We start from the raw sequence: 13,041 nt of genomic DNA on the forward strand, positions 1-13,041 counted from the left end.
ATTTTTACTAGTTTATTAAAGCAAACAAAAAAGCTACTCAAGGGTTGAGGAATGAACTCAGGCTCCTTAGCTTGGGAGACTGCCGCTCTCCCACCTGATCTAAGCCACTCATACTGTTTGTTTACATCCAAAAGGAGACAAAAAAAACTTCCAGCTGACGAGCGATATACATTGATTAGGGTGCAAAGTATCATAAGTTTACCACAAATTTGCACTTCTGCCTTAACCCATTTATGATCATTTGTATCATATTTACCCCTCTAATCCTGTTGTCGTATGTTTTTTTTTTTCATACTCAAAGTAGAGTCCATTTTTGTGAGCACCTTTACATTTGCACTGCAGTTGAATCATACTTACAGTATTTGTGCTGGCGTTGCCATAGCGCAGGGATGTGTAAACGGTAAACACCTGGCTTTGCGAAGGATTGTTGGTTATGCAATGGCCAATAAAGGCCGTCGGACTTCAGACACTTGGATGCGGCTCAGGTTTATGTAGCAATGACAATAAAATGAGAGCAGTAGGGTAAAAAAAAAAAAAAGAGATGGGACGAGGTGACCGACAGATAGCTGATGGATGCTGAGTCACAGTAAGGGCATGACCAGACATAACACTTATTTGACATAACAAACGATATTGTTTGCCAGGAAAGCGGTAATGTTCCAAAAGGCTTGCGTTGTAGAAAAGGAAGCTCATGGCAGAAAGTCACTGCATCTGACAAAAAAAAAAAAAAAAAAAACATCGCCAAAAGGAACTGTGCAGTAAAAATGTATGTGTGTATATTTTTTCTCACTCTGAAACATGACGTCGGACGTCTGAGCTCCAGCTGCTATTCAAAGCCTCGCTGCTTGTAACTCACAGCAGCTTTTGGCCATGTGTGCGCTGTGTGCCACCTTTTTTTTTTCTCTCCCTGCTGCTTTGTGAAAGTCAAACCTGCACCACAACCCATGAATCTTCTTAACAAATAACAAACCATCTCAAACACAGGTTTTTTTTTAGATGTCACTCTTAATTGAAGTTTAATCTCAAACTAAGCATGAAAGGAAACTGCATGTTGTGTATTAAAACCACATGACTTGGCGTTAAAGTCTGCTAGCTTAATGCTAACACATAATGGGAAGGGTCACCAGCTCCGACTCTGTCTGCCTGCACCTCGGTCAAATCCATCAAAATCGTGTTACACCACCTGCGCCACAACTTATACCTGCTTTTATCTGGTCTATTTTTATTTGTATTTTTTTTTTGTCACGATACTACAGAGGGTTGGAAAAGTGTGATAGTAATCTTGAGCCAGAAATGAAACTTACTGTAACATAGTCAGGTGGTAAACACGGTTCTGGCTGCTCAGCAAAATTTGCTTAAAGTTGACACGACTTTTAACTAGAGGTGTTAAAATTAGCGTGTTAATTTTGAGTAAATTTAAAGTTCCTTTAACGCCACCATTTTTTTTAACGCGCAATTAATGAGTGACCCTTACTTGGAAAGATTGTACTGGGGGAATTTCAGTCGCAATACAGGAGACATGTCCACGTCAAAATTTAGCAGTAATACATTTAATATTAATGCACATATTTGCGGAGATTGGCGTGAAGTTGTATTTTATAATTTTAAAACTGTGCAAAATTTGACAAAATAGTGACAGAAAAATTACATCATCACAAATCAATACCACACTTGTTTTTTTACAGTACAGTACATCTTTTTAATTTTAACTCAATTTATGAATTATTATGAAATTACTGTATCAATGAGTAAAAGATGCAGCCATATTTCTTATAGTTTAACAAATATTCCGTTTTTTATGAAAACAAGTGTATGAAAATTTTGAAAAGAAAAATGTTATTGTTCATTTAGAATTTTTTTTTAGATTAACCGTGAGTTAAAAATTGAAGTCATGCGATTAATTACGATTAAAAATTTTGATTGCCTGAAACCCCGACTTTTAACTGTTCAGATTGTGAAAATATTCTTTAGCGTTACTTACTTTTAGTCTTTATGATAGATCCACTTTGTCTTGGTGGCAGATTGTGTTGGACTTTGTAGGTTCCTCTTTATCTTTCCCAAATTTGGTCGAGGGGGAATTATTTCTGAGTCAGTTGTGAGTAAACTGCTATTCATTGGCAAAGGACTACTTAATTCATGTCAGTTGTGTACTTTATTATTCGTATGTACAGTTTATGTTGACTCTGGCAATATATTATTTGTATATTGAGCTGAAAAGTTCAGGAAACCCTCCATGAAGCACATAATGGCATCCAGATGGCTCCCCATGTTGCTGACACAATCCCAGGGGGCCCTCCAGGAGGGGATACTCAAAAAGTGGATAATGAGCTAAGAATTGTGCTGTGACATTTTTTTTTTTCCATTTTTTTTATTGCCTGCTCACTTGGACGCTGTTTAAACTGCAAGGTTAGAAAAAAATGTGCTTCTGCTCTTAAAATCGTTTAATCAAGCTGCGCCGGTATGATCTTAACAGAAACGGCTTCTGAGGGAATTTATCTGGAAACATCCCGCTGACTTGAGTGGCTCCTGCGTGCTGCTCGGCCCGGGAGTTATGCGCCCGGCGTCAGCGGGGTGCGGGATTTCTGGGAATGAAACTGGAGCTCCCTGCTAAATAGGGGTTCCCCTCTCACTTCTGGTAAACTCTGCAGAGGTTGAAAGGACCCAGTGCTCCACTTGGGGAAGTTTTTCATAAGCAACGTCCCGCACCGGGGTCACGTGGTGGGAAAATGACAGAACTTGTCTCTTTTATTTTTACATTTTAATGATATTCTTGGCCTTGTGTCTGTGCTTTGCGGATAACTGTCTGGTGGGGTCATAGACGGAGGCACGTTGAGTGAAAAGTAAAGCAGCATGGGGTTTGTTTTCTTTTGTGTAGGATTTGAGAGTAAAAACACTTCAACGGCTACATTAAGGGTCATTATGAGACGGCTGTTTTTGTGTGATTTGAGCTCCCGTTAAGGAATCTGTCCAAGTAAGATCCCAGCCCAGTTTTAAGAGCAAGGCTATACATTGCTCTCGTCGACATAACTCGTACATCCACATGTGTGCTTGGCGAGCTTTTTGGGCTTTCAAGGGGACGTGAAGACACATTTCACGTGAATAAAATATGTGCCTGACACACAGCCAGAATCTCTCCACTTCTCTGATGTGCCGAATGAAAGCTGCGCGCTGATTTATTGTGAAATTGATCGCAACTTCTGAAGGAATTTCTTATCTTGCTGGACCACTGTTTGCTTTTACGCTTTTCTTTTTTCTATAATGGCCTCATCAGTCCCCGCAGCATATATCCAAAGGGTTCCCCTCCCCTTCCCCCCATCCAACCCCCCTTCTCTGAGCGAGTAAAATGAACCAGTGTTACATAATAGTCCAACACTATATTTGACCGTTGAGCTTCGGAGCATTTCGTCTATGTAGTAACGTCTTTCATCCCGAGCCACCCAGTCATGACTCTGACTCTATACTGGGTGTTGTAAAAAAAAAAAAAAGAAAAAAAAAAAAGTCACTTGAAATATGAATATTTGAGAGTAGAAACAACAAATCAAAGTGTGGCGTTGATTTCAATTAGTTGTTACACATCTTGTTTATATTTGTGACCTTTTGACTGAGCATTGACTATGTTGTATTGAAATGTGTATTTTTTTTATTTATTTTTAGAATACCTTTCTAATAAAAGTTTAACAAAAAATAGTATTAACTTGTATTAAACAATAGTAAATGTGCTCTGACGTTTTGTCTCTCATGCATCAGTATGCAGGGGGGAAAAAACGGTGTGCAACATGACTCAGCAGAAATTACATCATCAAGCTAATAGCGCTAACAATGTGTAGACCGAAGGTAATTCCTTCTCTTCTATGTTTGATTTTCAGCCGTAATTGAGGGTGTCACTCAAACTGACACCAACCCTGTTGTTCATATTATCAGAAAAAAACACGGTAAAGTGTTTCTTTTTGTTTAGTTTGTGCTTGACAATTTAGCATGCAACTAGCACAGCTATTATTTGCTGTGTGAATGAACACTCCAGTAAATGTACAAAGGCTACACGTCAATATCAAAACAATTGCCAAAGTACTTTGGATTGTTTCCATTAAACGTTTTTCTCACCATACCATATGTTCATAAGTTTACACATCCCAATGCGCTAGGGCAGGGGTCTGCAAACTGCGGCTCTGGAGCCACATGTCGCTCTTTAGTCTCTCCCCAATGGCTGCCTGTGGAGCTCTAAAAAATATTTGTAATTAATATATATATTTTTTCATATTTATTTTTGTTTTTCAGATAAAATATTCTCTACATGAATAAATGTATAAATAAAAAATGATTAATTAAATCATTAAAAAAATATCAGAGTCCAAATTATAAGTTGTCAGGAAAAAAAAGAGATGGAAGGTTGTGTAAAAAGATTTGAAAATTGCCTAAAAATGTCAAAAAAAGGATGAGGAAAAGCAGAAAATTACCATAAAGTGTCCATGAAATTGCCAAAAATGTCAGAGAATAATTTTTTGAATTCAATACAAGGCAGAAAAGAAAATGCCCAAAATGTAACATAAAATGTCCAAAAACAAAAGAAGAAAATTACCATAAAATGTTGACAAAATTGCCAACAATGTCAGAAAATGTATTGCAGAAATAGTCTCCAAAAAAGGAAGAAGAAAGGGAGAAAATTATCACATCCAATTTGCAAAAAATGTCAGAAATTTGACAGAAAGGCAGAAAAGAATAAAAATGTATGAAAAAGGAAGTATGAAAAATTACAAAAATGAATTAGATGCAGCATATTTCTGTGTTCTCGTGCCGCTCTAATTAGCTATTGGGCTCTAACACGAACACATTGTTTCATTCACCACAATATTCAAATGTTTTGCAGCTCCAGACATCTTTTTTTTTTTTGTTATTTATTTTATTTGAAATGGTTCGTTTGACATTAAAGGTTGCTGACCGCTGCCCTATAGGAGTATGTAAACTTTCAAGCACAACTGTCCACTCTAAGCTAAGCATTATCATCCATTTGCAACCATGTTAAATTAGTATTTAAATGTAACTTGAAATGATGTGTACTTTTTGAATAATAATAACATAACAAGAACTCATAATGAAATGTGTGAGAAAATGAGGCCTGCAAAAGCGCAAGTCAGCGAGCTTTTTGAATGACAGCTTCTCATCTTCCTGCGCTGGTTTGGGAAAACCCAGAGCGAGTTTCGTGCTTTGTTGTGAACACCCCACTGAGCACGACTGTAATTAATCAAGCAAGCCACCCTTGACGTCAGCAGCGCGGCCTGCTTGCGCAAGCTCTCGCCACTCTCCCATAGATTTGTCTTCTGGGGCAACCCGTCAAAGTAAACGCAGCTCTTATCACACCTTCTCTGCGTGCGATAAGACAGCAGGCGTAAGGTCCGGATGTCCCCGGCGGAGTGGTCAACTCAACCTGCTTTTGGAGCACAGGTGCCATGCATGGCTGAAGGGACGACTAAACAAACCTGTATCAGTAACTCTCCAAACAATTTGCTCAGTGGAAGGAGCGTCATAATTCCACAAAGCAATGGCACAGGTGGTGTAATTAGAGCAGCCTGGTTATCGTTGCAGTACAACGTGAATGCCAATTACAGCGTAGACTCGTTCTTCGTGTATAACATGAATACCGCCGTGCTAATTGAGAGACTAAAATAGTTCCGTGACTCACGTTGGTGAAAATTTTTTAACTCATTCACTGCCAGTCATTATAGAAAATTTTTACATTTCCAATACTCACGTGATATTACATTCAATAATTATATATAAACATAATCTACCAAATAACAGAATAGACTCCCTAGTTTTTGTCCCGTCCCGTTCTTTTATAATTGACAGCAGAAAAATGTAGGTTTGCCAAAATACAGCCATTTCTCCCATGGACTCTGAAACTGTGTTTATTTCCTATAAAATGGGGCAATGATGTCATCTACCGGTGGTTGGGCATCAGTAAAGTTGTTTCCAAGTTTGATATTTACAGTGGAGCATGCTCAGATTCGCCCCCATTTAGCACCGCTCTAAAAAATACAATTGACAAGTATACTTGTCAAAGGCAGTGAATGAGATAACAACAGGTTGTGACGGAACACATTTTTTTTTTTTTTTTTTTTCCCCATGCGCAGGATAATAGAAAGACAAAATTTGCCTCTTCATCGCTTTGTGCTAATACTTTAAAAATTCCCAAATATTTCCACAGGCTTGAGATGGGAATGGTTAAATGGCCAATTTGCCTAGGGTGTGTTTAAATAGGAAGCAACCTCGCCGCGCCTACAAGACCCACAATGTCACTTGTCACGGATCAGCCAAGATAAACAGAGGATCCAGCGACTCGCGTGTCATTCGTGTGAATGTTGGGGTCACCGACCGTTTTGAAACGGAGAACAATCGTTTGATGCACACATCTAAAACTGATACATTTGTTCAAATGACTTTTAATTACATGTTGCTAATAATTAAATAGCTTCATTTATTCTAAAGCCTGTTAATGATTTATGACAATAATTACTGATAATGACACCATAGGAAATGGCTAAATGCGACACCTTATTTCTATAAATTTCTGCACCTGTTTATGTTTTTAAATGATCACTTCTACAACATTCCTAGGAAATCGCAGAGGGCATTTTCTGATTTTGTTGACATGTCTACCTTGTATTTAAAGCATTTTGAGGGTTTTTAACAGACATATTTTAAACAGTCATAATTGTGCTCAACCTTTTTTTAGCCATGGGAAAAAAAGTGAGCAACACATTATCAAGCACTAACATTGCACTAACAATGGGTAAACATCAGGTAAGTTCTCTCTTCTACTTTTGATATTTTGCGGTGTTTTTAGCTGTAATGAAGTGTGCCACTCAACCCTGATATTCATATTATCAGAAAAATACATGGTAATACCAAAGTGATTCTTTTGTTATGTAGCTAAGGTTGTTCTTGACCATTTAGCATGCAGCTAACATAGCTAGCATGTACTCTTGAGCACTACAATAAACTCTAATGTTAGCATTCATTTACAACCCTGTTGAATTTGCATTTCAATAAAAAAAAAAGTAACTTAATTTTAAAGGAGTTATTCAACAATATTTTATTTTAGATTAAAAAACTAGACTTCCGTACAGTAGCTTAAATAGATATCGTGTAGCATTAATAGTTGGGATAAACAATGATTTACTTCCCCCTTTATTTGTTTGTGTTCCATTTTTCAAAAATGTTTATGCCTGAATTGCCCTCCAATCCTGGAAGGAATCAATAATCAAATGCGGGTGCACTTAAGTAATATGATGGGATGTTTTTTTTTTACGGTTGCCATAGAGAACATATTAAGTAAGGGTCAGTAAGTGTAACCGTCTCGCGCTCAAGCCACGCATTTAGTCCATAAACAAACAAAGCGCTGCTCGGCTTCTGGCAGACGTCATGCGTGCTAGCAGACGTCATAGATAGCTCGCAACACGCATTAGCGAACGTCAAGCTTGTTAACGCGCATGAAATGGTATGACATGAATGTGAAGAGCGGTGCAGCGTTTAAACAGCCTCCCTCAACCATGCACTTCAAATGGAGATCAGCAATAAAAAAACAAAACAAAACCCTCCAGTAATAGTGTTTTTAGAGGATAGTAATTCACACAACTCAAACTGGTACTGCACTTGTCTGCATCCTTCATTTCCTCAATAGAAGACAAACTATTAATCTGACACTTTCCAAAAGAGAAATGAGGTGGGTAAAAAAGCTTCAGTTTTATTTTATTTTACATTATTAAATATATTTAAACAAAAAGACTCCCTTACTCCCTTAATGTAGTAAATGTGTAGGGAAACCATGACCTTAAACTAAGGTACAACCGTGACTTTGTATGTATAGTTACTGCACTGGTCATCGCTAGCTAGCTTAGCTAACGTCTATTTGGCCTATCTGTCTTATTTTACTTTATTTTTTTCACATGTCTTGCCACATCTTCCAGGAAAGATGCACAAAGATGCCACAGAAGGCCTACCTGTCTTCAACAAGTCTGCGAGCTAGCAAGCAAGCAAGCGAGCAGATCGCTGAAGAGTCTGCTATTTAGCCGCTAGCTCCCACCAGCAAACGAGATGGTTCCCGGACTGACAGACCAGTGGCGGGGCTTTCCAATTTGCCACCACCTCTTGCCTTGTCCGCACGCGGCGCCACACAACTTCATCACGATAATGACTTTACAGTGTTTTTTATCCCTACTAGCTCTGTAGGCTAACAGCGCAGATGGTAGTTGTTGTTAACCATTGTTGTGACCGATCTTGTATGAAGTTTTTTGACAGAACGCTCATAATTGTTAGTCAACGTTTTAAGCCCGATGTCCTTCCTGAATCCTGACACAACCCTCTGTATTTATTCAGGCTTGCTAAAGTATGCGCTGGCTTGTCTTACGGTTTGGTCTGTAACTGTTACAGTTCTGGCCATTCGACATGCCAAATTATCTTTGTTTGAGTCAGAGAATTTGAGAAATGTGAAAGAAGATCCTACATGTATTGATGACGGGTATGAAACAGTTATAGAACAGTTCAGCCCTTCCAAAAATAACACAAGAGTGAGCGATAGTGTCTAACTATAACTGTTTCGTAGATGTCACCTGTTCGTAGGGTCTTCTTTCATTTTGCATATGTGAAGTTCTCTGACTCAGGCATTTGACATGTTAGAGCTGTAACAGATACAGACAAAAACATCCCAAATGACCAACTTTATTATATCAGTTTCAATTCCTTTGCTTTTAGCTTTTCAACTCTCATCACAGCACAAAACCAAGCAAGGCTGCAACAGTATCCTGTTATAATAAATGTTATTTATAGACTGGTTGCTGAAACGTGTGTTCCTCTCCATTGCTTTTTCTCTGGAGTTCAAACGGAAGAGAACATTTCTGTACCGTATAGAGGAATAACAATGATATAGGCAACGTTGAGTGCCGGGTGAAAGTGCTGAAGAGACGCAAGAGGACACACAACAGGAAAGGGAGACAGATAAAGAGCTGAAGTGAGGAAGCTGAGCGTCAGATACAAACAGAATGTGAGACATTGAATATGTGCATCCACAACTACTGGATCATCAAGTTTGTGATGTTGGGAAAAAAAATAAAAAATGCGGAGCACGTAGGCAGTATTGTGACCTGTTTTGGGCTTTTTGATGGTTCTGACCAAGCCATTTCAAAATAAGATACTGCCTACGGGTAGTGTGTGCGTGTTTATATTCTTATGGCATTGAAATTAATATTAGTTTGTTTGTTTAAAATGTAGCCTTTATTTTATTTTATTTATTTTACTTTTTTTAATAATTACATCCATGTAAGTCAAGATTTCTAGTGTTAGCTAATTTATAGTCTTAATTCCTTAACAGGTTGTAGAATACAATGAAATAATTTAGTGAATTGAAGAAAATAAAAATAAAAATTAATACATAAATAGCATGAATAAATAAATACAGTAAAGTGGGGCTTCAACTAACAATTATTTGATTTATCATTTCACCTGAATATATGAATACAAATTACATCCGTAGATGCTCCTCCTTTATTCACTTTAATGTTATTTTGTTGCTTAATCAATGAATGGGTTAAAAAAAAAAATGCTTTAGTTTCTGTCCATTTATTGAAAAACAGGACATGATTTCAAATTTGCATTAAAAAAAAAAAAAGTAAATTAATTATGATTTAGCTGTGGGTTTGGTCCACAACTTCTGTTGGAAAATCGGCAAAAATGATTATTATTATTTTCCAAAGTAAAACAAAATATGTTGAAAATGCCTTATTTTGGTGAAAAAAAATCATAAACATAATCAGTAGGAGGACAACAGAAATATCTGATAATATTTACTGTTGAGAGGCTGAAATTCCGAGTAGAGTATTTGGACAATTTTAAATTGCAGAAAAGCAATTTAGACGATAGTGTAAGTGTATGTCTTTATTTTAATCTGTAGAAAACAAACAAACAATGACAACAATCTATAAATAACATTTATCACCATAGGCTTCTGTTGGCGATGTTTACTAACGCTAGCTTGAAGCATGCAATTAACTCAAGCTGACATTAACGCATGGTCTTGGAAGGCTGCAATTATCATTCATAAAGTTAGCCAACAACATTTCTTGACCAAAAGTCTTCACTTGTAACGTTTGTGGTCATTCTTGCTAGTTGCGACTGCGTCTTGTGAGTGATTGATGGTGACTTTTAACTCATTCACTCCCAGCCATTTTCACAGAAGCAGTCCCGTTCGCTCTGTTTTGCTGGATTTTGACTGATTTTGCAAGGCCCACAGAATATTGTGTTCAATTGCTATAAAAGCATGGAACCTACCAAAAGAAAGATTAAAGTTTCATCAGGAAAAAAGTATGTTTCTATCCGTTTCCATTTTGCAGCAATTATCATTAGAAGAGAGCTAAGTTTCATCAGTTTTCACAAATCTATTTAAAATTGTAAGTAATTGAGCTTTTTTTCTACATGGCCCTGGTTGATCTCCTTTGCTCTGCTGCCACCTGCTGGCGGTTTGTGTAATAACTACCATTTCCGCAACCGTTCTTTGCAGTTGAGAGGCTGCATCAAACCCTTCTGTATACTCTAGCATAAAAAAATAAAAAAAATAAAAAAACAAAAACGTATAAATACGTCTTTGGGACACTTAGAACATTAAAAAAAACGTATTTACGCGTTATTGGGAGTAAATGAGTTAAGGGGAAGCTCATAAAGAAAAACAAAAACCCTTCCTATGACATGGACAGATGTTGAAAACGCATGGTAAATATAAAACTGGTCATGATCTTGTTTACATGTTCTGACTCACTCTGCCATGGCACAGCGAAGAAACCTGATAATGTCAAGCGGCTTAATATTTATCCACCCTCTTTGTGCTCCCACCAAGTGTTTCACATTCAGGTGAAACGTGCGTTTTCTTTCCCAGGATGCGCAGCTGCCACATGGTGCGTTATTTATAGCGTTATGACGCAGCGGCACCTGCCGCGACCGTCACGACGACAACACATCTGTCCAGATGACACGGACGGGATGCTGTTGCCGCGGTGACGCGATGATGTCGTCGGGATCAGGAGAAAAATCTTCCACGGGGGAACCAAAAAAAGTCCCGTCCCCCTGGATGTACGCACATGTTTGAGGAAAATATTATGACGTGTGTTTGCTCAAGTGCTTGGGGGCATGTGGTTCTGTGTATCTCTTTTATTGCAGCGTCACTAAAAGCTAACACCGGTCAATCCCAAAATGAACTTCACTCCCTTGTAAACATTTTACAGGTGCACTTGTGTGCCGTGTGGACTGATATGAGCTCTTGTTTTATATATATATTCAATATGTGGGACATTTTAAAAGAGGAAATTACTCTTCCCCCCTGCATTGCTCATTGGCAAACAAAACAGTGAGCGAGTAATGTCTGCTATTGTGAGTAATGTCTGCCTTTGTGTTGGAATTATCATTAGAGGGCGGTCGCTTGCATTCACTGGATTTCATCTCCGGCAACAATCAATGCAATTTGAAAGTACGGGACAAGGATGTGTTATGTGAGACGGGGCGGGACCTGGAAAAAGAGAAGCTTAAAGGTCAATACGGTGGAGACTTTTCGTTATAAAAGCCTTACACAATTGTGAGCGAAGGAATGATTGTTTTTGTCATCTTAATGCAATAATGACCAATAAAGGGCGATTATTGCCAAGCAACACTTTACTTTATAGTTTTATTTGCAACCTATCATAGTGTAAACACTGACAGCTTCTGGATTTCAATGAATTTGACAGGATCACATTTCACATGTTTTATAGTCCTGCGTGCAGACTTTTCAATGATTAACCAAACAACCGGGCTGCGATCAAACATTTGCTTCCCAAATTTTTTCAGCTCATAACAAACAAAAATATCCCAAGTGGAAATACCAAAATCACTTATCTCCTTAATTTGTGCCTGTGCGTTGGAATGAGATGAACCAAACGCTAATGAGAGGAACTTAAAGCTGCCAAGGGAAAAGAGTGAAGCAAATGAGCAACATAATAGGTTAGCTATAGGAAAAGATTCGTAATCATTTATTCCATTCCTTACAAATTAAGTCAATTTCTTCTCAAGCTATTCCAATTCTTGTTTTCATTGAAGAGGTTTTTTTTTTTTTTTCCTCCTCCTCACTATTAGAGTTACAAAATTAAAATCCGGGGCATCACCATTCACCGAAAAACAGGAACTATTTTATAAACAATTTAATCACTAGTCACTTTCTATTACTGTAGCTAAGGCTAAATGCTAGCTTGGTTGACAGTTCAACAATGCTAAACAAAGCAACGCACTCACCGTTATCCAACTTTTTTTTGCTCGGCCCAGCATTTATTGAAAGTTGGCTGTGCCGTTTACCTCCCTCCTTGCTAGTAGCGCTACATTCTCCAAGATTCTTAGACGCAGAAAAAGAGAATAGTTCTAGTATGATGATGATGATGATAACATGTCTGCTAGCTATTTGATGAAAATGAGAATGAGAACACAAAAGTGACTGTGAATTAGGAAGAAATTTAACAATTAAATTCCTTTTTACAGTAATCAATTTATTGTAAGAATTGTGATAACAACCGTGTGATTGACATACACACGGCCCTTGTTGACTAGACATAAAAACAAACACGATAAAAGGCAACGCCGGAACAGGACACAAGTAAAAATGGGACAAAACAACGGGGTCGGAGCAAAACTTTTATAAGAATCTGTCTTTACAATAGAACGTTTGATTCTGACTGTCAAAATGAGAATCGAAATGTTTACTTTCATACCTTAGCAAGCACAAAACATGGCTGACAAGTCATGTTGGCTGCTAGCTAGCAAATGCAAATCAGTGTACGAGATCGGATAGTTTAAAATTAAACTCAGCAAAACATTGCTTTTTACTCAGACTGAATGAATCCTGCTTGCGTTACGAGTGCATTGAGCAAGGTTGTATGTATTTTTTGTCATGAAACCCTGACTGTGGATGACACATATGGCAAACAATGACTTCTTAGTTCCAGCGAGGGTTGCGAGTATAGCCTGTGCGCCGGT

General features: G+C 37.9%; 1 protein-coding gene across 1 annotated transcript in view; it reads left to right on the plus strand.

Moving 5' to 3' along the window:
• The window catches only part of zdhhc18a (zDHHC palmitoyltransferase 18a), a 32,521-nt gene extending 20,998 nt beyond the window's left edge, over positions 1–11,523 (plus strand). Inside the window, exon 10 of the mRNA XM_077527084.1 lies at positions 10,922–11,523. The gene's annotated coding sequence lies outside the window, so the exon portion shown is untranslated. The remainder of the gene's footprint in view (positions 1–10,921) is intronic.
• The last annotated feature ends 1,518 nt before the right edge of the window (positions 11,524–13,041 follow it).

Source organism: Festucalex cinctus, chromosome 7, assembly GCF_051991245.1.
Source record: "Festucalex cinctus isolate MCC-2025b chromosome 7, RoL_Fcin_1.0, whole genome shotgun sequence".
In the NCBI taxonomy this organism is placed as follows: Eukaryota; Metazoa; Chordata; class Actinopteri; order Syngnathiformes; family Syngnathidae; genus Festucalex; species Festucalex cinctus.